The 24,748-nt window shown below is 38.4% G+C and overlaps 1 long non-coding RNA gene across 2 annotated transcripts in view; it reads right to left on the reverse strand.

Moving 5' to 3' along the window:
* Positions 1 to 22,702, reverse strand: part of LOC110255612 — a 34,264-nt gene extending 11,562 nt beyond the window's left edge. The window contains exons 1-2 of one of the 2 annotated variants that reach the window (XR_002336156.1): positions 22,171 to 22,702; positions 18,946 to 19,008 (exon numbers count right to left, since the gene is read on the reverse strand). This is a non-coding gene — a long non-coding RNA (uncharacterized LOC110255612). The remainder of the gene's footprint in view (positions 1 to 18,945; positions 19,009 to 22,170) is intronic. The other variant, XR_002336157.1, reaches the window with a different exon arrangement.

The raw sequence follows: 24,748 nt of genomic DNA on the forward strand, positions 1-24,748 counted from the left end.
TAACCGTCTTAGGGATGATATGGCAACTCTTTCCTGTACAAGTAGTATAGTAAGTGAATGCTTTCATGTATTGTTTTTATAATGATTGTTATTTTTTTCCATTATAACTGATTTATGGTGTTCTATCAATTTTCTGCTGCACAGCAAGGCGACCCAATCACATATACATGTATATATTCTTTTACTCACATTATCATGCTCCATCACATGTGTCCAGACATAGTTCCCAGTGCTATACAGCAAGATCCCATTGCTTATCCATTACAAAAGCATCTATTAACCCCAAATTCCCAGTCCCTCCTACTCCTTCCCCCTCCTTCTTGGCAACCACAAGTCTGTTCTCCATGTCCATGATTTTCTTTTCTGAGGAAAGGTTCATTTGTGCGCTATATTAGATTCCATATATAAGTGAAATCATATGGTATTTGTCTTTCTCTTTCTGACTATAGATTGAAAGTGAAGAGATGGGAAAAGATATTTCATGTCCATGGACAAGACAGGAAAGCAGGAGTTGCAATCCTCATATCAGACAAAATAGACTTCCATGTATGTTTGTACCCACTGCCACCATGATCTACAGAACTCAGAGCAATGACAGTAAAATGTGAAAAGTATGAAAGAAATATCTGGGCTCAAAAACTAATCTCTGTGGATCAGGAACAGAACCACAATATAGACCATCACCATTACTGAAGCAAAGTATGTAACTAGAAGAAACCCTGAAGAAGGCAATCATATTTGACCAGACTGGGGCATGAAGTCAGAAATTCATTTACGGAATATTAGATCTATACTGGAAATGTGTCCATTTGCCTTGCAGGTGGAAAAGTAGGTACAGGAGTTCCCATTGTGGCTCAGTAGAAATGAATCTAACTAGCATCCACGAGGATGCAGGCTCAATCCCTAGCCTTGCTCAGTGGGTTAAGGATCCGGCATTGCCATGAGCTGTGGTGTCTCAGATGCAGCTCTGACCTGGCGTTGCTATGGCTGTGACGTAGGCCAGCAGCTACAGCTCCAATTCTACCCCTGGGCTGGGAATCTCCAAATGCCAAGGGTGTGGCCCTAAAAAGACAAAAAAAAAAAAAAAGAAAAGAAAAAGAAAAAAGAAAGAAAGAAAATTGGGTACAACTCCAGCTGAAAATGCTGGTTAGAATGGTCCCATTCAGTAGGGCTATTTGCTCAGATTGAACCTAAGCAGAATTAAAGTAAAACTTTTAAATTTAACCAGATGAACCAGATCTACCTAAGTTCAGAATCATTTAAGTTTAGTTCTCAAATGGTGCCAAATGTCATACAAGTAGCTTTGAATGCAGCCCTGGCCAATAGAACTTTCTGTGATGACGCAAATATATATATATATATATATATATAGTGCCTACTGGCTATATGTAGTTCTTGAGCACCAGGCATGTGGATAGTACAACTGAGGAACTGAATTTTATTTTATTTAAATTAATATAAATTTCAATAGTTACATGTTGTTAGTGACTTTTCTGTTCAAACACATTTTCTAATGAGTTCATTGTCTTGATTTTACTCAAATCGCAAGAGCTTCCTTCAAACTGTGTTGACAGAGCTGTTGATTTTGAGGTGTGTGTGTGTGTGTGTGTGTGTGTCTTTGGGCAGTGTCAGCAGCACCATGTATCAATATACATACCTAATTATCAGTAAGAGAAATTCCAGGACTACTTTTGATCATCCTAGTCTAGTTCATCTATCTTTTCTTCATATTTGTAACTTGACTCTATGGAAATCAAATAACCAAACTTCAACTGTTTAAGTGGACAGGCCAAGAGGGTCTCCTTGACTATTAAACTTCTCAAAATCTCACTGGATAAATTAGTCTTAGAAACAAAGGAAAGAAAAGAAAAGAAAGGAAAGGAAAGGAAAAGGAGGAGGTAGGTGTGGTGAATGGTACTGTCAAGCAGAATTGATTTTATATATGAACAATGGGTCAAGTTATAGTTTTACTTATTGCTTTTGCTTTAAAGAAACATTTTTTAAAAAATATGGGAAGCATATTTTCCATTTGTCTGTAAGAATTTATACTGCCAGGAAACTAAAGATTCACCAGGACACCATCTGAATTCTAAAAATAAAGTGGCACTGATATGCTGAAACACTAGGCTAGGTTAGGATGAGTAAGCATCAGTGAGTAACACCCATCCGTTAACTTTGGAACATGATCTGCATGTCTCTGGTATACAAGGCTCTGTGCTAAGTACAACAACTGAATAAAGATAAACCTTTGGCCTCCAATCATTGTGATCAGGACCTGGTACCTGGACTGGATAAACCTTTAAAGAGAACTGTCAATACAGCATATTTCCTACCTACATTTTCCAAATCAGTTCGTTTTACATACAATTTTGCTTATGACTAAAATCAGATGATTATGATCAGAAAGTTATTAGTGGGAGTTCCCATCATGGCTCAGAGGTTAACAAATCTGACTAGTATCCCTGAAGATGCAGGTTCGATCCCCAGGTTAAGGATCCGGCACTGCCATGAGCTGTGGTGTAGGTCACAGACGCAGCTCAGATCTGGTGTTGCTGTGGCTGTGGTGTAGGCTGGCAGCTGTAGCTCGGATTGGACCCCTAGCCTGGGAACCTCCATATGCCTCAGATGCGGCCCTAAAAAGCAAAAAAAAAAAAAAAGAAAGAAAGAAAGAAAGAAAGAAAGAGAGAGAGAGAGAGAGAGAGAAAGGGAGAGAGAGAGAGAGAAAGAAAAAGAAAGAATGAAAGAAAGAAAGAAAGAAAGAAAGAGAGAGAAAGAAAGAAAGAAAGTTATTAGTGACAGAATGTCATAATATTCATCCTTCCATCTAAAAAGTGAATACGGGCTAAACGCAATATGGTATCCTGGAACAGAAACAAGACATTAGTGGAAAACTGAAAAAGTCTGACTAAAGTCTTAAGTTCTGTCAATTGTAATTAATGTCTTAGTTTTGACAAATGTACCATAGCAAAGTTAATATTAGGGAACACTGAGTGAAGAATGCATAGGAATTCTTTGTACTATTGTCTTAGTCTATTCAGGCTGCTATGACAAAACTACCATAGATGGAGAAGCCTAAACAACAGAAATTTATTTCTCCCAGTTCTGGAGGCTGGGAAGTCTGGGATTGAGGTGCCAGGAGATTCATTGCCTAGTGAGGGCCTGCTTCTTGAGTCAGAGAGGGTCATCTTTTCACTGCATCCTCACTTGGTGGAAGAGCAGAGGGAGATCTTTTACAAGTGTCCTATAAATCCTATTCACCTCACAAAGGCTCCACCTCCAAATACCATCACACTGCAGGTTAGGTTTTAACATGAAAATGTTGTATAGCTAAAAATATTGTCTGAAGCAGCTACCTTTGAAACTTTTCCATAAATGTAGAATTATCCAAAAATTGAAAGTTTATTTAAAAAAGATATGGAAGTGTTCCTGGATTGGGAAAATCAATATTGTAAAAATGGCCATACTACCCAAAGCAATCTACAGATTCAATGCAATCCCTATCAAATTACCCATGACATTTTTCACAGAACTAGAACAAACAATCCAAACATTTATATGGAACAACAAAAGACCCAAAATCGCCAAAGCAATCCTGAGAAACAAAAACCAAGCAGGAGGCATAACTCTCCCAGACTTCAAGAAATACTACAAAGCCACAGTCATCAAAACAGTGTGGTACTGATATCAAAACTGACAGACAGACCAATGGAACAGAATAGAGAACCCAGAAATAAACCCTGACACCTATGGTCAATTAATCTTTGACAAGGGAGGCAAGAACATAAAATGGGAAAAGGAAAGTCTATTCAGCAAGCATTGCTGGGAAACCTGGACAGCAACATGCAAAGCAATGAAACTAGAACACACCCTCACACCATGCACAAAAATAAACTCCAAATGGCTGAAAGACTTAAATATACAACAGGACACCATCAAACTCCTAGAAGAGAACATAGGCAAAACACTCTCTGACATCAACATCATGAATATTTTCTCAGGTCAGTCTCCCAAAGCAATAGAAATTAGAGCAAAAATAAACCCATGGGACCTCATCAAACTGAAAAGCTTTTGCACAGCAAAGGAAACCCAAAAGAAAACAAAAAGACAACTTTCAGAATGGGAGAAAATAGTTTCAAATGATGCAACCGACAAGGGCTTAATCTCTAGAATATATAAGCAACTTATACAACTCAACAGCAAAAAAGCCAATCAACCAATGGAAAAGTGGGCAAAAGACCTGAATAGACATTTCTCCAAGGAAGATATACAGACGGCCAACAAACACATGAATAAATGCTCAACATCGCTGATTATAAGAGAAATGCAAATCCAAACTACCATGAGATACCACCTCACACTAGTCAGAATGGCCATCATTAATAAGTCCACATATAACAAGTGCTAGAGGGGGTGTGGAGAAAAGGGAACCGTTCTGAACTCTTGGTGGCAATGTGAACTAGTACGGCCACTATGGAGAACAGTGTGCATGTAACTTGGAAATCTATACATACAACTTCCACATGACCCCGCAATCCCACTCTTCAGCATATATCCGGACAAAGCTCTACTTAAAAGAGACACATGCACCCGCATGTTCATTGCAGCACTATTCACAATAGCCAGGACATGGAAACAATCCAAATGTCCATCGACAGAGGATTGGATTCAGAAGAGGTGGTATATATACACAATGGAATACTACTCAGCCATAAAAAAGGATGACATAATGCCATTTGCAGCAACATGGATGGAACTAGAGAATCTCATACTGAGTGAAATGAACCAGAAAGACAAAGGCAAATACCATATGATATCACTTATAACTGGAATCTAATATCCAGCACAAATGAACATCTCCTCAGAAAAGAAAAGCATGGACTTGGAGAAGAGACTTGTGGTTGCCTGATGGGAGGGGGAGGGAGTGGGAGGGATCAGGAGCTTGGGCTTATCAGACACAACCTAGAATAGATTTACGAGGAGATCCTGCTGAATAGCATTGAGAACTATGTCTAGATACTCATGTTGCAACAGAAGAAAGGGTGGGGGAAAAACTGTAATTGCAATGTATACATCTAAGGATAACCTGACCCCCTTGCTGTACAGTGGGAAAATAAAAAAATAAATAAATAAATAAAATTATTAAACGCTGTGTCCCTAAAAAAAAAAGAAATGAGAAACTTCTAAGTCCACTGGTGTAGAATAAATAAGTAATAAATGGAAAAAAAAAAAAGATATGGAAGGATGAGCAGGAACATCTAAAGCCCCTTAAAGGATTTCCCGTGGTGGCTCATCGGAAACAGACCCAACTAGTATCCAATGTGGGTTCAATCCCTGGGCTCGCTCAGTGGATTAAGCTTCTGGCATTGCTATGAGCTGTGGTGTAGACTGCAGATGCAGTTCAGATTTGGCATTGCTATGGCTGTGGTATAGGCTGGCAGCTATAGCTCTGATTGGACCCCTAGCCTGGGAACCTCCAGGTGCCACAGGTGCAGCCCTAAAAAGCAAAAAATAAATAAATAAATAAATTTTTCAAATAAATTAAATGTAATTAATTATTTTTTTAAAAAAGACATAAAATTGTACAGAACAGGGGGGAAGGTTCCCTCCTAGATCTTAGTCCCAGAATGTGGCCAGCTGTGCCTAAATCAACCATTTTGAGGAGAAAAGAGATCCATGCCCCCTTTCTACTTTTTCTTTCTGTGCGGTCCAGTCTGTACCATATTTGCACGAGCCTGATTCATGAACTATGCTATGGAAATACCATCATACTTTACTTTTTTAATTTTCCTTTTAGAACATTTCAATATATTTCACTGACAGGAAAAAAAATGATTAGCCTATCTTTTGAAAGATGAATTAAAGGAAGTGCGGGGGGCAGCAAAATAGAACATAGACTCGACCATGACAAACATAAATCTGAAAGTCTCAATCAGTTAATGCTTCAATTCCAAAACCAGCCCTTTTCTTTTGTCTTTTTAGGGCCGCACCCATGGCATACTTGAGGTTCACAGGCTAGGGGTCAAATTGGAGCTGTAGCTGCCAGCCTCCACCACAACCATAGCAAGGCAGGATCCAAGCCATGTCTGTGACCTACAGCACAGCCACAGCAATGCCAGATCCTTAACCCACTGACCGAGGCCGGGGATCAAACCCACATCCTCATGGATATTAGTCAGGTTCGTTACCCACTGAGCCATGATGGCAATTCCTAAAACCAGCCTTTAAATTGCCGTCCTAATTTTGATCTATGTGGATTTATGCAAATAAACATTTTGAGTATAACTACTTAGATTTGCTTCTTCAAAAAGCATGAACTTAAACAAATCAAATATTCCAACTAGTTCCTGACTAATTTTAAGTGCCTAGATGTATTTTTTGTAAGCTACTGTTATAATTTTGGGTAGGAAAGATCCAATAAGTTTTGCATGCATAAACTTAGAGGTTAGGGTAATGTCACTTTAAAGACAGAAAACTTCAAATTTTGGGAAATGTCTGTAGAAAGCATCCAATTTCCTCAGACATTAATCTGTGCCCTTAATGAGGAACCGTGCTTGTCTTCACAATTTCAGAGGCAGCTGGAGGTTTTTACACATTGGTACAGACAAGCCTATGCAAGACCTTCTCACATTGTGCACAGGTTTTTAAATAATGTGTGAAAATTCTGCGGTTGTAATATACTTAGTACTCTCACATGACAAAATAAGAGCAGAAAAATCAATTCCCACCCTGAGAATGAAAGGGTGGTCCTGCAGGGGCAATATACCAATTGAATGAACAATTTCAAATTCGAGCCACAGAATTTTTAGAAGAATAGATTTATATCCTCGGTGAACATACGGGACTCAGAGTTTCTTCAAATAGTTTTATAGGCAAAAATCACTAAATTTCTTTGGCGTAGAGGGCGGGGGGGGGGGAGGAGAAAGAAAAGCAGTTACAGGCAAAACTCTGCCTGAATCTTTTATAGTCCCTTGCCCCTATGGGTTTCCACAGCTCCTGTGACCATTATTTTTCTCCATCCATCCCAAAGCAGGAAGGCTTCACCATTTTCTGGATGATCCCATAACAATAAAGCATTTTCCACCTGCATTAGATACTTTTCAAAAGGGAGCAGAGATTCTTTTCCAACATGGTAGGAAAAGCCCCGCTATATCTCATCTTACCTCTCATTACAAGTAAAACTACTTAACAAAATACAGAGAACAGCTACCTAAGGACTCTAAAAAGCAAATAAAAGACGGTGGGTTGTGGAGGAGAGTCTGAACTTAGAGAAGAAAACTATATGGTGGTTAAGCAGTAATTTGGGTATCTAAAACTTCAATAGAATCATTCTATTTCTGGCCAGCGGGATGGGGCAACGGGTTGGAGAAGGTGGGGGAGTAATTCCAGTGAGGAGATAGCTAAACTGGGAGATTAACTCTTATTCTAAGGGAAATCTCAGGCTCGCCCCTGAACCTGCATGACTGATGGACACCCAAGCAGTAGGGCTGAAGCCTCGAGAATGAAGCCAAGATTCCAACCACAACTCAAACCACAGACCATCCAAGAGGCCCATGCTCCAGACAGACCCAAGCAGCATAGCAAAGAACTGAGGTTGGAAACATTGCCCACAAAAGGTGAAAGAAAACCTGCAATTTGAAAAGAAAAGATTGATAATCTGCTTTAAAAAAAAAAAAATCACACAATCAACAGTCTCTCAAATAAGAAACATTGTCAGGGATAAAGAAGCACATTACAAACGCTAAAAGGGTCAATTCTCCAAGAGTACATAATGATCTGAAACATTTCTGCACCTATCAGTAAAGCTTCAAAAAAACATGAAGCAAAAACTGACAGAAGAGAAACCGAAAAATCCACAATTTTGTTTGGAGACTTCAGCACTCCTTTCTCAGCAATCCATAGAACAAGTTGACAGAAAATCAGTAAGGATACAGAAGACCTGAACAAGATTATCAACTAACTTGATGTAATTGACATTTATAGGACACTACCAATAACAGCAGAATATGCATTATTTTCAAATCCACATGAAACTTCTACAAAATTAGATTATATTCTGTCCTAAAACTAAACGACATATTTAAGAGAATTGACATCTTACAAATAGGTTCTCTGACTATAATAGATTTAAAAAGGGAATCAATAATAGAGAGATGCCTGGAAAATCCCCAAATATGTGAAAATGAAACGACCCACTTCTAACAAAAGCAAAGTTATAAGGGAAATTAGAGAATCTTTTTAATGGAACAAATGTAAAATACAACATAAAAATGCGTGGGATACAGTTGAAACAATGCATCAAATGAAATGTAAAAGATTGAATACTTCTAATAATAAAGATCTCAAATCAATAATTTAGGTTTTCTCCTTAAGAAACTAGAAAATTGCAACAAACTAAATTCAGAGCAAGTACACAAAAGTAAATAATTATAATAGAGTAGAAACCAATGAAATCAGAAAGAGAAGACTATAATAATCAATAAAACCAAAAGCTGACTTTTGAAAAATATTACTAAAACTCATAGGTCTTTACCAAGAAATAAAGACACAAATTACAAGTATTAGGAGTAAAAGAGGAGACATCACAAAAAACCCCACTGCAGATGTTAAAAGGATAATAAAATATTACAAATAGTTTTATGTACATAAATTTAACAATTTAGATGAAATGGGCAAATTCCTTGAAAGACAAACTATTACAGTTCACTTGAGAAAAAGTAATAATTATCTGAATAGGCCTGTATGTACTAAAGAAATTGAATTAATACTTAAAAACTGCAACACAAAAAATTCCATGTTAAATGGCTTCCCTAATAAAGTATGTCAATCATTTAAAGAAGAAATAATATGACAAGAGGAGGACGGGCCTTTACAAGGGATGGCTGTGTCTTTTGTGCTTAGGCTTGCTGAGAAAAGCTGGATTACTAATTTCTTGGATCCTCTAGGACAAGTTGTCTACACTCCTTCCCTAGGCACCCTGGCTTCATTTCCTTACCACTTCACTTCTGCCTCCACCAGCCCCTCCAGTTTGCCTAACCATGTGAGATTTATCCCAGGAATGCAAGGTTGGTTTAACATTTGAAAATTAATATAATTCGCCATATCAATAGCCTAAGGAATAACACAAATTGAAGCATAATCAAACTAGTTAGCTTTAAAAAAAATATAGTGGCAATAAATGCAGGACTAACTTATCATAGAGATCTCCACTATCTAATTTATAGAACATACTAAATACATTGCCAGAAAACACATTCAATTCTTTATTTAAAATCTTGTTGGCTTTTGGGGATAAATAAATGATTAAAGAATTCACCTTACAGTTCTCACATACAAATTTTCTTGTTACTTAGCAGTATTATCTTATTTCTCATCTTTCTCCCCATATTTCCCTTTCTCATTCCTTGCCCTGAAATGCAAAAATGGGAATAATGGAGCGTTTACACTACTGTGAACACTTACTGAACTGAATTTAGCACTTTCAGGGGCACCATTCTGCATGTTTGTTTGAACTTCAACTTAAAAATACTAGTGTTTTTTTTTTCAGATTCCACATATAAGAAATATTATATGGTGTCTGTCTTTATTACATTTAGAATGGAAAAGCAATGAGGTCCTACTATACAGCATAGGGAACTATATCAAATCTCTTATGATAGAACATGATGAGTGATAATATCAGAAAAGGATTGTATATATGACTAACTAGGTCACTGGGCTATATAGCACACATTAACACAACATTGTAAATCAACAATAATTTTTAAAAAATTTTTAAATAATACTAGTGGGTCTCTAACCTTTAAGTGAAGGCACTTCAGATGCAAGAATTTCACTATTCAAGTTTTGCCTTTGGGGGAAAAAACAAGAAAATGCTAGAGATTGTCTAGTTTTGTGAGTTGTGTTGTCATGCCATGATGCTAGGTCTCAGTCCTGTGGATCCTGGTTTCACTGAGCTCTACTGTGGTCCACACCATACCTGAGTGAGCTGGCACAGCGTGGCCTCTGTGACAGTACTCATAAAGTGCAGCTCAGGGTCATGTGCGCTAACCATCCCAGCTGTGCCCAACACCCAGGATGTGAAGCACTGCCCTCGATTCACAAGTGTCGTTTCTCATTTTCCTTTTCCCCACAGACCACAGTATTTTGCTTTTTCTTCTTCTATCTTTTTAGGCCTGCACCCATGGTATGCGGCGGTTCCCAGGCTAGGGGTCGAATTGGAGCTGTAGCTGCTGGCCTAGGCCCCAGCCACAGCAATGTGGCATCCAAGCCATGTCTGCAACCCACACCACAGCTCATGGCAACACCAGATCCTTAACCCACTAAGCAAGGCCAGGGATCAAACCAGTGTCCTCATGGTTGCTAGTCAGATTCATTTCCACTGAGCCATGACGGGAACTCCTATTTTGCATTTTTAAATCAGCGGGATATTTGGAAATTTTATTTTCACAACAGGCTATCTTAAATCAGACTTTTCAATAAATTTTCGATTTAGGACATCATATTCTGATGACTCTTGATCAATGAACGTTCCAAAATTCTCTGAAAAAAACAAATGAACATGTTTATCTGAATGACATTTACATCCATGTTACAGATAAACCATTCACCAGCTTCTAGAGTCAATAAGCTTTCTATAGAAATACCACAGACGTATATTGGCACCTTAAATTCCTAGGAAATTGTTTCCTTTTGAAATCTTACTATTTGAGGCTTTGAGATTATGTGAAATAGCCTATGTCGAACCTCATCATCTCTCCTCATATACACAGACCCCTCCCCTGTCCCAACTCACTTGGAAACTTATCCTCTGAGTCTTCTTTAGGGAACACTTTCCTGACATCATTCCCTCCTCCCACTAGACCTTGTAAGACATCGCTGGAGCATGTCCAGTGTATGTGTTCCCATTTGACACTAAATGCTCTTGAGGGCAGCAAACATGTCTGTTTTGTTTACTCTTATTTTCACTCTCTAACCCAGGGACTGGTATATAGAAGGAAACCATAAATATACCTGAATGGATGAAAAACTAAGTGTGCTACCAAGGAAAAACTACCCCCAAATTACATTTAGGAGGAAGTCCAAAAACCCAAGAAGGTGGAAATATTGATCACCTCCCTTGAGGGGATATCAATTTCTTTTCATAAGAAAAAAAACATGGGAGGGGAATATTTTCAACCTAAATCCATTAAAAAAATAGATTATGGAATATTACATATCCATTAATGAATTGCATGACTAGATATCCATAATACATTTTTAACTCAAAATACATAAACTATATACTATTATGTGTATTTGATTCTGTTTCGTGTTTAAAAAATATGAATGCACAGACACATATAAGGGGATCTTAGAGTTTTCCATTTTCTACTACATATTTTCCTATTATAAAATCTTTAACAATTTTTAAGGCAAAAAATAAAAAACTGAAAACCCTTGCCATTCTGTTTTAGTTATTCTGTTAAGTGCTAGAATAGCAAGAATTCCAGTATCATAGTACATATACCAATAGAATAAAATATCAAACTTTACTGTATTATATTTGGCCTTTCAAAATTTTTTATTTAAGGTTGGGCTGTATACAGAGAAGAGTACAAATCATAACTCTTTGGCTTAAATTTTTGAGCAAGAGATTGGACTGTAATTTTCCTTCTGTCCTATATCCTTCTTTAACACGCCAAACATTCTTCTGCCTCATTTCTACCTTCTCCTTCTGGAATTTCTATTTTACGTATGTAATTTTTTTTCCCAAGAACATATCTCTTTTGCTTTTCCCCTGTATTTTCCATCTTTTTTTCTTTGAGAGCTTTAGTTTGGTTTCTATCACTCTACCTCCACTATTCCTATCTTCTCTTGTGTTCAGCCTTTTGTTTAAAAATCTATTACCAACTTTTAAAATTATTACATTTTTCAATTTTAAAATTTCTATTTAATTCTTTTTTGCATATTCCCATCTTCTGACTAGATCCCCCATGGTGTCCATGGATTTTGCTTATGCTTCCTTCTATTTGTGGGGCATACTAGTTATAGTGATTTTAAAGCCTTTATTCTGCTAATTCCAAGATCTGAATCATTTGTTAAACTCTTTTTCTTATTTCATGTTTTAAGTGACAACCTTGTATATTGGCATGCCTCATAATATTTTATTGAGTGTCAGGTATTACCTGTTCAAAAAAAAAATGTAGTCTCAATGTATTATTTTCCTTCAGAAAAGTTTTACCCTTTCCTCTGAGACTGAACTGAATCAGAACTGGGCAACACTCTCCTAAGTTTCCATTTACCTCTAGTTCACCTCTGCTCCTAGGCATAAGCCTCCAGGGTTTCATACTTGAGATTAGTGTACCTGGTGGGTCCTGAATCTATCTCCATCAGTACCTTGAAGCTGATGAAATACCCTGCTTTGTTTTGCAAAGAACTTCTGCTTAGTTTTATGGCTTCCTATTCCTTGCAGCTTCAGAATTCAATAGATACCTTGAAAAAAAAAAAATCACGTTCTCTTCTCCATACCAACCTTCTCCCTGGGCTCTTGGCCCTCAAAGCCTCCAATTACGTCTCCCCAGCCTCAAAGGACCTCCCAAACTTCTGTTGGTTACTCTGACCTGAACACAGTCCCTTTGCCTCAGCAAACCATAGATTCTTACAGCCTCTTGCCCTATACCCAGTCAGAAACACCCCCAGGATTAATGTCGCTGAAGTTCAGCTCACATCTCAGCAATCGCTCTTTCTTTACATATTGAGCTGCTTCCTTTAATGGCTCTCTTAGTCTTTCAACAATTTTTTTTTAATTCAGCATTATTCATTGTTCTCAGTGACAGCAATGGTATTCAATGAGTTACTCCACCACAACTAGAAGCAGAAATTACTTGTGGGTCTTCTTCACCATATCTTTAATTTGTTGTTACAAAGACAAAAGTATAGGACTCTTTTTAAAAAATTAAAACAATTAATACGTGTTCGTGGCTCAGCAAAAACGAACCCAACTAGTAACCATGAGGACGCGATCCCTGGCCTTGCTCAGTGGGTTAAGGATCTGGCATTGCCATGAGCTGTGGCATAGGTCGCAGATGCAGCTCAGATCCTGCATTGCTGTGGCTGTGGTGTAGGCCAGCAGCTACAGCTCCAATTCAACCCTTAGCCTGGGAACTTCCATATGCCACAGGTGCAGCCCTAAAAAGACAAAAAAAAAAAAAATTAATAAAGAGTGTATAATCTAGTGAAAAATGAAATGTGAAAGATTTACATTTCTACCTATCTGAAAGATGGTGTTTACATATAGTTTTCATTATTTAAATTGTATCAAGTGTGTTCAGTATGTTTATTGAAACTATCTTCAAGGTAACAGTGGCTCTGGACCAACCACAGGATCTCCTACAGCTCTTTTTCCTTCCTATTGCATTAAGAAGTGTAAATTTTCTTAATTTTCTAACTTTTGGATGAATTCCAGGAGAGTCTTTTATATTTGCTTTCTCTTGGCTTCCCTAAGCTCTCTCTAATTTTATGATATTTTATTCATTGATTTCATTATATCCATTATTTAGTTAGAATTTTGAACAGTCTCCACTGAAATTACATCAATGTCCCTTTTTTTTCACTTTAAGAGAAAAAGAATAATTGATTATTTAAGAAATAAAATAATGGAATACCACAGGTACTATTACAAGTCCCATAAAAAATAATTAGGTATTTCTTCAGGTACTTATTACATTAGTAGGTACTTACTTTGAAGTACATGGTATGATTCTGTTTACATGCTTTATGCTGTGCAATAAACACAAATGCAGTCGATTTAAATTCTTCAGTGGCAATTTAATGTAGAAATTGAGCTTAAATAGAACTTTATAAATAATAATGCTACTTCCTCCTTAGCATTGCATTTCAGAGGAAAACATTTTTTGCTTATAATCATTTGTACATGAATAATAGTTTAAACATTGAGTTGACCTACACTGCTGGTTAATAATTAACCCCAAACTCATGCAAAATTCTTCAAAACATAATTAGATTGATATGCTGAAAAGGCTTTGAGTTCTCTATTCACATAGAAGCTAATTATTTTTCTTTATTGCCCATTTAATATGCATGTGCTTAAAGAGAAATATCTGGAAAATACTTTCATCAAGGAAACAAAGCACCAGCTCTTAGCCTTATATGACCACATATTTATAGAACCAGAAACACCAACATAATCTGATTTTTACCAATCTTCCATTAAGAAACAAAAGGAAAACTCTCAGGGAATTCCTAAAACCATCCTTACCCCTCACCTCCCCGCCACTTCCCACCCCACCACACACACACACACAAATTTTGGAGTAGTAGCAGCTAAAACTTTATAAGTTGCTGGCCAAAAGCATGACACACTTAAGTGTTTCCTTAAACTACTGGAAGAAATGAAGAAAATTTATTGGGTTTTTTTCAAGTAATATTTCTCTCTACTTTTGCATTTCCCTAAGTCTTAAGGAAGACAGAACTTTTTTTCCAGAAAGGCCATGAGAAGATACAGTTTTAAAGCATCCAGTGCTTTTTATCACTCAAGTGGAGTCTTGGTTGAGGGATCACATTGCTCTTCATTCATTCAACTAAAGAATTCTAGTATGAGAAGGGACTTTATGGGAGTTCCTGTCATGGCTCAGCAGTAATGAACCCACCTAGTATACCTGAGGATGAGGGTTCCATCCCTAGCCTCACTCAGTGGGTTGGGGATCCACCATTGCCATGAGCTGTGGTGTAGGTCACAAAAGTGGTTTGGATCCCACGTTGCTGTGGCGTAGACCAATTCAACCCCTACCCTGGGAACTTACATATGCCTTGGGTGTGGCCCTAAAAAGAAAAAAAAAGAGAGACCTTACAGGTCTTCCACTTCAAATACCCATTGGGAGCGAAAATGGTCTCCTTGGCTTGTTCCACAGGTTATTCTGCTGTTGTTAGGTGGTATTTTTTTTTTTTTTTGCTTTTTAAGGATGCACCCATGGCATATGGAGGTTCCCAGGCAAGGAGTCGAATCAGAGCTGTAGCTGCCAGGCTACATCACAGCCACAGCAACACCAGATCCAAGCCACTCTGTGACCTACACCAAAGCTCACGGCAATGCCGGATCCTTAACCCATTGGGTAAGGCCAGGAATTGAACCTTTGTCCTCATGGATGCTAGTCAGAATCATTAACCACTAAGCCACAACAGGAACTCCTGTTAGGTACTTCTAATGAATAATAGAAATTGATGCATCCCAAAGCAGTTTAGGCCATCCTTAGATCATAAGCTGAAATCTCCCTGGAGCTTTCACTCATCAGTCCTCTTTAAAAACCTTCCAATGATATAAAATAAGTCTAAACTTCCTCCCTCATATGGTAAGATTTTAGACATTTGAAGACCCTCCATGCTGTTGAACTTGAGGTTTCTTGTCTCTGAATAGTCCCCATCCCTTACAGTTTTGAGTTTTTCCCCAAATAAATATTTATTTGGTGTTACTCAAGTATAAAGTACTCTGTTAGGTGCAGAGGCACATCTAAATAATTTTCTCCATATACATCCCCCTAAAGGAAGTTGAGAAAGCCTTTTTAGAGGAAAATAAGGATTAATGAGTGACTAGTAGTCATTCACTCATTTATATGTTCAACAAGATAGGAAAGCACCTATTACATGCCAGACTCTTCCCAAGGTATTAAGAATTCAGAAATAAGATTTTTTTAAAAGCACTTGTTGGATGAGTAAATGAGTGAATCAATGGGTGGATAAGATAAAGCACATCTCCTCAGAAACTCACAGTCTAGTGAATATCAGTTCAATCTATTTCTATCTATTTATTTATTTATTTATTGCTTTTTAGGGCTGCACCCATGGCATGTGGAGGTTCCCAGGCTAGGGGCTGAATCGGAGCTGTAGCCGCTGGCCTACACCACAGCCACAGCAACACCAGATCCTAACCGTGTCTGTCCTACACCACAGCGCTCAGAAGCATTGGATCCTTAACCCTGTGAGTGAGGCCAGGGATCAAACCCACAACCTCATGGTCACTAGTCAGATTCATTTCCGCTGGGCCACAACGGGAACTCCTCAATCTATTTCTTAATACCTTTTACACTTTCTAAAATATTCTGAACTATCACCCAATGGCCTATAAGATTATACATTTAAATCATTGGGTATATTTATGTTTTATGAGTTGAAAGTATCTCCATGGCACAGCTGAGGAAAAGAAATGCTCAGATTGATTTAATCCTTTGGTAACCAGTTTTCTGAGTGTATACCACTAACACATCTTCAAAAAAGATGAAAATGTTACTTATTACACCATACTTGAAATACAGTACTCAGCCTCTCTCAGAAATTCCACCTCCTGTGAACAGTACCTGTGTGATTGCAAAGGTGTCATACAGTGTGTCTACAATTACTCTAAGTCACAACCTAAATATGCCTACTGAGATTTTTTTTTTTTTGAGAAAAGAAAAAAAAAACTAGTGATAGAAACAAAATTCAAGATTTTTAACACTTCATCCATCAATTAACACATTATATTCCAGCATTCTTTTTACTTCTAGTATCCCAGGAAGACTTGAAATTATCATGGATTGTTTTGTATTCGGGGAAAATATGCAAGTAGTTGGTACTTTATCTTAGGGTTATTTGGAGTTTTGAGAGTGAAATTTTGTCAACTATCATGTCGGGCTAAATAACTCCTTGAGAAGCAGTGTGCCAAGCAGTTAATATAGAGAATTTAATTTGTTTGCTTCTTCTGAGTTTTGCCATTGAGCTTTCTGTGGGAAAGCTTTGCCTAAAAACACACTTTATTGGCTCTAATTAAGAATGCATCCAGTAGTGTTCTCTCAGGCTTTGGATGCCTGCTGGCTTAATTTTTAAGCTTCTCCATTCTCGATAAAAGTGCTGAATTGAATTTAAAAGTCTATTCCTACAGAATTACCCCTTAGTGTGCACACCACTCACACTTCTGCAGAAAAGATTAAAATACTATTTACTACACATAGCAGACATTGTTTTTTAAAAATGAATTGAAAATGAGTCTATAGTTGAGCAAAAAGTTTTAAATGAAAGGTCGTTTCAAGCATATGGTTTTCGGTTTTTGGTTTACTTTCACCCTGAACCAAGACTGAAGTTATTAATGGAACCACAGAATGGAAGAAAGTGTCTCTTAAAAGTCAGCAAACAGATGCATATTCTTTATTTTCAAAGGCTGGAAAAGTTATAGTTATTTCTTTATAACCAAGGTACATATGACCAACCTTAGGATTTTCTCATTAGGTAGACCTGGTTACATTCCCTTTGATTATTCATCAATGGGTAATTTTTCCTCACACATTCTTACTGATTCCCTTAATGAAAAGACAAAAATTTTTGGCACTGTCAGGGACTGGTCCTAAATGGAGTGTTTTTGTTCTTATTTTCAGGAAAATATTCAACATTGTGCTGACTGATTATATTCTTCCTATAATAGAAGCAGAAAATTTGTACACCAATTTGTTTATTCAACTATCCTTCACACATATTGTATTCTACTATGTGCCAGGCACCATGGTAAACCATGAGGATATAAGGAGCTAATAGTCCAATGGAAGAAAACTGATAGATAAAAAGAATTCACAAATAGAGAGGCCGATGCCATGAAGAGGTGAAAACCACATTCCGTGAGATACAAATGATCCAACTAACTCTGCTGGGGAGAATCATATTAGATTTGAAGAAGCAGGTATTTCTTGCCAGACATCTGAAAGGTGAAACGAAGGCTGGGTGGGTGTGGCAGTGGGAAGATCTGTGTCAACTTCAAAGACAGACATGTGCACAGAGGTGCAGACACATGAAAAGAGAGAAATGACAGAAAGTTCAATGTAAGTTTTCATTAAATGTAATATTTTTCTCTTTCAAGTAAATTGAAAAACCTACCTGGAGTGATTATGGCAACCTCCATAGGGGCACAAAGTGATCTTATCTCTACAAAAATCTGTCTATGATGTGCAGAATAAGCAGTAGTGAGGAAAAAGTGAGAAAGGAAGACCATTAAGGAAATTATTGCAATAGTCTAGGAGAGACATGATGGTGGCAGTGGTGATAGCTAGAAGAGGTCAGATTCAGGATATGATTTGAAGCTAGATATAACAGGATTTACTGATGAAGCAGGATATGGCTTGTGAAGGGCAGAGAGGAATGAAACATGCCCCTTGGTTAGGCAGCTGACAGAATACAGTGCCATTTCCTAAAGGAAGGAGGAACACAGGAGGTGTGTATATACATATGCACACATGTTAAGGCAGAAGAAAATCAAAGATGCCATTTGGCTATGGTGAGTTTCAGATGCATTTGGGGGAGCTGTCATTAGGCAGTTGTCCATAAGAGTGTAGTCATCAGTGGAGAATCTAATTGAGATGGGCTGGAGTTAGTTTAATCAGAGAAATATGAGGGTCAAGAACTGAACCCAAGGCTTTCTAAAATTCAAAGTTCAAAAAAATGAAGACGATATATAGCTGTCGCTCAGTATCTGTTGAGGATTGGCTCCAGATTCCCATAAACACCAAAATCTGAGAATGCTTAAGCCCCTTAGATAAAATGGCATGGTATTTGCATATAACCTACTCCAATTCTCCTGTATACTTTAAAGCATCTCTAGGTTACTTGTAATACTTAATACAACATCAATGCTCTATAAATAGTTTTAAAATACAATGTTAATGCTCTGTAAATAGTTGCTAGCAAATGCAAGGTTTGCTTCTTGGAACTTGCTGGATTTTTTTTTTCAAATATTTAGATCTATGATTGGTTGAATCTTTAGATGTGGAACCCACAAATATAGAGGGTTGACTGTATATACAATAGAATATTATTCAGCCATAAACAAGAAGAAAATCTTGCCATTTGCAACAACATGGATGAATCCTGAAGGCATTATGCTAAGTGAAATAAGCCAGAGAGAGAAAGACAAATACTGTATGATCTTACCTATATGTGGAATCTCCAAAATATTGAATTCATAGAAACAGATAAATGGGTGATTTCCAGGATCTCAAGGGCAGAAAAAAATGGGGAGAAATTGGTCACAAGATACAAACTGTCACTCGTAAGATGAATAAGTTCTGAGAATATACAGTAACATGACAATAGTTAATAATACTGTACTTTATGCTTGACCTTTGCTAGGAGAATAGATCTTAAATATACTAACCCCCCCCCCAACACACACACAAATGATAACTATGTGAGGTGATGGATGTGTTCATTGACCTTACTGTGGTAATCACTTTTCAATATATGCATATATCAGATCATTACATTGTATACCTGAAACTTACACAATGTTGTCAATTATAACTCAATAAAGTGGGAGGGGGAATGAAGGAAGAGGCAACAAAAGTGACTGAGCAGGGAAAGCCAGTAAGTATGGTGATTCTGAACCCAAGTAAAGGAAATATTGCAAAGATAAGTGCATAATAAACTACATCAAATTTTTCTAAGAAGCTCAGCAAGAACTACCAATTCTAATGAAGAGAGAGAAGCCATCACGGAGTCTGGCAACATGGAGATCCTTGGTAGTCTTGGAAAAATCAGTATTAGTAATTAGTAAAGTAGAGGTGATGAAAGCTTTATTGAAAGGGCTACCAAGACCCAGAGAAGCATGGACATAAAGACATAAACGTGACATTTTGCTTTAAAGGGGAACAGAAAAATAGAGTTATAGGTAGGAGGAATATTAAATTAAGTCGGCAGCTTTATTTTAGAATGAAAAAAATATTTATTTTAACATTGTTTCTTATTTTATTAAGATGGGACATATACCAGCTGATAGAAATAATCCAATCGGAGGCACATTTTGAATGCAGAAAAGAAGAGATCATTGTAAGAGCCACTTCCATGAGTAGATGGGGGAAGGACCCAGTGCTGAGTACAGAGGCTGGCCTCAGCTACACAGGATCTGAGCCGCGTCTGCAACCTACACCACAGCTCACGGCAGCACTGGATCGTTAACCCACTGAGCAAGGGCAGGGACCAAACTCGCAACCTCATGGTTCCTAGTTAACCACTGCGCCACGACGGGAACTCCAAGAGAACATTCTTAGGAGAGCAGAGGACATGGGCAAAGGACACTCTGAGAGGTCAAAAGAGCAGGTGGAAAGGTTTAACGGACAGGGAATGGTGTGAGATTGAGTCTCATTAGGAGATTTAGAACACTGAATGGGTGTTACATTTGGACAATAGGAGATGGGATATACATATATATATAAAGGAAGACTGCTCATCCATGAAAAAGAATGACATTTTGCCATTTGCAACAACATGGACAGACTTGGAGGGTATTATACTTAGGGAACTAAGACAGAGAAAGACAAATACTGTATAATATCACAAATATGTGGAATCTAAAAAATACAGCAAACTAGTGAATATAGCAAAAAAAGAAACAGACTCACGGACATAGAGAACAAATGAGTGGTTCCTAGTGGAAAGAGGGATGGGGGTGGGGGCAATATAAGGGTAGGTAAGTGAGAGGTACAAACTACTAGATACGAAATAAGCCACAAGGATATAATGTACAACACAGGGATATAGCCAATATTTTATAAAAATTATAAATGGAATATAACATTTAAAAATTGTGAATCAGTATATTGTGTACCTGAAACTTATATAATGTGGTACATCAACTGCACTATACATCAATTTAAAAAAATAATAATAGGCATCCCCATTGTGGCTCAGTGGGTAAAGAACCCAACATAGTGTCCGTGAGGATGTGAGTTTGATCCCTGGCCTCACTCAGTGGGTTAAGGATTGAGCGTTGCCACAAGATACAGTGTAGGTCATAGATGTAGCTGGGATCTGGTGTTGCTATGGCTGTGGCTGTGGTATAGGCCTGTAGCTGTGGCTCCAGTTGGACCCCTAGCCTGGGAATTTCCATGTGCTGCAGTTGTGGTCATAAGAAAAATAATAATAATAGATGCCACGAGAGTCTTGAGCTTTTGATTTTGTATGAGGCAAACAGGAATATAAGGCATAATAGGATTAGGTCTGATAGAATGTTGGTTCTTTCCAGGATACTATTTAGGATCCATCTCACTGTTGGTGAAGTGAAGGATGGTGTCATAGGATGCCAGCCTGGGCTGCACTGATCAGATCTCCCTGCTCAAGAGAACCTTATTTTAGCTCATAGCCACCAGCTGCCCCACATTATTTATCCCTTGCAGTGTTCACAACCAAGGCCATGCCCTTGGTGGGCTACTCCTAGCCAGACTGAGCAAGGGAAAATACTGGACAAAGACCATTCCTGCCAAATGCAGGACTCTTCCTCCTATGAGCCTCCACGTTGGCCTCATCAAGGCCATCTTAGGTCCGGCCAATGGTCAAGATGGTCTTAGGGCCACCCTACCATCTGAGGCTCCCTTCCCCCTTCTTTTCTCACAGTGTTCAAACCTGTCTAGGTCTGAGGCTTCCCTTGCCTATATCTGCCTCCTTTCCTATTATCTTTCCTGGACTTTTCCCAAAATAAATCTTTTACACTTATAACTGTCTTGTCATCTGCTTCTAAGAAGACATGAACGGACACACCCAGTGAGGAGGCTACAGAGCTCAGATAAAGTGTGCTGGATTTTACGGGGAACTCACAGAGCTCTGAAGGCTTCTTGAATGTCATGGACATGTTATGATCAGGGATGAACTGGTTTACCAGGAATAATGGAACACTGTGGATTTTCCTTAAATCCTACTAGAGGTGGTATTGCTGTCTGGATAATGGAAAAGCTTTTCTATCACACTGTACTTGATTTTTCTCCTTGTATACCAAGTTAAGAATGCTACAAAATTGCAAGCAAGAGAATCAGTGAACTGTATTGAGGGTTTACTCTGTATCAAGCTCTGGGCTTGAGCCTTTGCCATTCATTCAGAATACTTTTCCAAGGTTCATGGGGCACCATCTCGAGTCAAAATCTGAGCTAACACTTGTTTAAAAAAAAAAATCATTTACATCCTGCCTTGCTTATAGCATCCCTGTGTCTGTCCTAAAGCAAACATGCTCACAAGCTGCCATGTAATATAAATTCTCCTTGCTATCTTGCTGACTGGATGCTTCTTGCTTCTCCCAGCTGCATCTCAATTTTCCTCCTTAAATAGAGCTAACAAAGAGTCTCTTTCTTGCCACTGCATGTTGTGAATGCTTCAAAAAAGACAACATACCTCCAGGATCCTGGAACACTTGAAAATGGGTGCCTTCATAAGAAGAGTTTCTCGTGTTGTCCACTTCAGGGGTTCCTGCCTAACAGGTATTTCTACTGCTTTCCCAGTAGACAGCCCAGCCTCGGTGAAAGCAAGACAAGGTTAGCTCCTGACTCATGAGAAACAGCTGTGAATTTCAGGTTCCTTTGAACGCTTATATGACTTATTTGACTGATTTATGCCCTTTTTCGGGGATGATGACTGTTTAAAAATCCCAAACCTCTATATCCTTTTGCTTTTCCCCTTAGTGAGAGGCCTAATTAGGAACAAAATGTATCTTTGCATCATAAACACATTTGAGAAGTTAACCCCAGTCCCTGGCCCCAGCTCAGTGCTAACCAAATCAGCAGTTTGATGTTGCCCATAAAGATAGCTGGAGAATGGGGGGTGGGAGAGGGGAGACAAAGGAGTTACTTATAGGTGGAGAAACCAGCAGGAGAGAACATTATGGGAGTCTGGAAACCAAGCAAACAGCAGGGGAAAACCGAAAGGGAGAGAGAGAGAGAATGAATGCGTGGGAAACCAGCCCAGCCAGGTCACAGAGCTGGTAAGGGGATACAGCTCTAGGTAGCTAAAATTAAAAATGATTAGCTAGAATTGTCTAATTAGACCATTACATTTACCGAAATTAAATATAAAATCCACTAAGTGCTTACTGTTTTAACTCCTGTGTGTGTACACTGTGGTGTTATTCGAAAGTTTAATAAACTCACCTCTAAACACTTAGCAGCCATTTTCTCTGGGCTTTAGCCATAAAGTGGCAAGAGCTGGGGAGCTGATAATGTCCTTTGACCTAGATGTGCCACTCCTGGGAAGAGAGCCCGAGAAAAGAGCATATGAGTGAGGCAGGTATTCACCTCCTACAAATTCTGACTAACAAAGGATTTTCAAACAATGGAAATTTCTTCCAGAAATTATATACTACCAACCAAAGAAAACATTATGAAGATTATTTGCATTTGGGAACCAATTTCCTTGTGTTCCATGACTTTAAATCGGTCTCTTCCTGTTGTCTTCTGCAATTCAATAGATGGTAAGTAACATTAACGAAAAATGCTAGTTTCATCCATGGTAGGCATAACAGACCAATGATTTTCAATCCTCACCTCCTACCTAAAAGCCTCAATAAGGGAAAACTAGAAATTCCAAAAGGCGATAGAATAGAATTAGTAAGAGATTTTTCTGAGGGGAAAAGCGCAATGGATTTTTTTTCCCTCCTCTATTTGAGGAGGAGAGAGTGTGCCTCCCCCTTAAAAATTAATAGAGAAGGGTCCAAAGAGGTGTGAAAGGAGGCTGGTATTACTTCACCTGGATGTTTGCTGAGCTGCAGACACTTGTAGAACTAAGACAGTGGACCCACCCAAGTGAAGGGGGATAGAGGAGTTTTCAGGAGAGTTTGATATGTATTCACTGAAACTTCACTTACACAATCCTAAACATTGGATCTGCCTCTCATCTGGAAAATTCTGAAAGCAGGAGTCCAGCTGGACCAGCCTAATGGCAAAGCAAAGACAGACTGCTCAGGAAGGATGCATGAATTTCCTGAGACCTAAGAGTGGCCTTGGAAGATAAAAGGGCATCTTGTAAGTACTCTGGCCAGCCGTACAAGACCTGGGGTTCACCACCAGCAGAAGTAGATATAAGAGATTAGCTGGAAAGTGCATTGGCCTTACTTGGTGCAGTTTGGTGGTCTAGTCAGCCTCCAAAGAATCCATTAATGCCCAAGACCAAAAAGCCAGCAGGCAGACACCTTTCATGGAAAATATCAAGACTTACAAGAATTGTGCAAGCAATAATAAGGACAAAGCAAAAAAAAAAAAAAAAAAAAAAGGACAAAGGTCTTTTTTTTTCTCTAGTCTTCTCTTTCCTCCAAATCTACAAGATTTAGAAGGAAGAATATACAACAGAAATCAAAGAACATGGGGGAGTGTAAGGAAGAATAATCATACCATGGGCCCCATTCCAAGTCCCCAAGCCACCACTCCACTTGAGCTTGCTAGAGAGAGGAGAGAAAGCTGAACTGGATATGAGATTGAACTTGTGGTCCACAGGGGATACATTCCAAGACCCCTAGTGGAAGCCTGAAACTGCAGATAGTACCCAACCCTACATATACTATGATTTTTTTTTCCTATAATATACATGCCAATGGTAGAGTTTAATTTATAAATTAGGCACAGTAAGAGAATATCCAAATTGCCAGCATCACTACTCTTGTGCTTTGGAGCCATTATTAATGAAAACAAGAGTTGAACACAGCACTGGGGTACCAGGACAGTCAATCTGACAACCAAGATGGCTACTAAGTGACTAGTGGGCAGGATGCCCTGGACAAAAGGATGATTCACATCCTGGGCAGGATGGACCAGGAGAGAGGGAGGTACATCACATTCCTCAAAATATCACACAACTTAAAACTCATGAATTGTGCATTTCTGGAATTTTCCATTTAATATTTTCAGATGGTGGGAAACCACAGGTAACTGAAGCCACAGAGAGCAAAAATTGCAGGTCAGGGAGAACTACTGTATTTTCTAAC

The sequence above is a fragment of the Sus scrofa genome, chromosome 10, assembly GCF_000003025.6.
Source record: "Sus scrofa isolate TJ Tabasco breed Duroc chromosome 10, Sscrofa11.1, whole genome shotgun sequence".
Classification (NCBI taxonomy): domain Eukaryota; kingdom Metazoa; phylum Chordata; class Mammalia; order Artiodactyla; family Suidae; genus Sus; species Sus scrofa.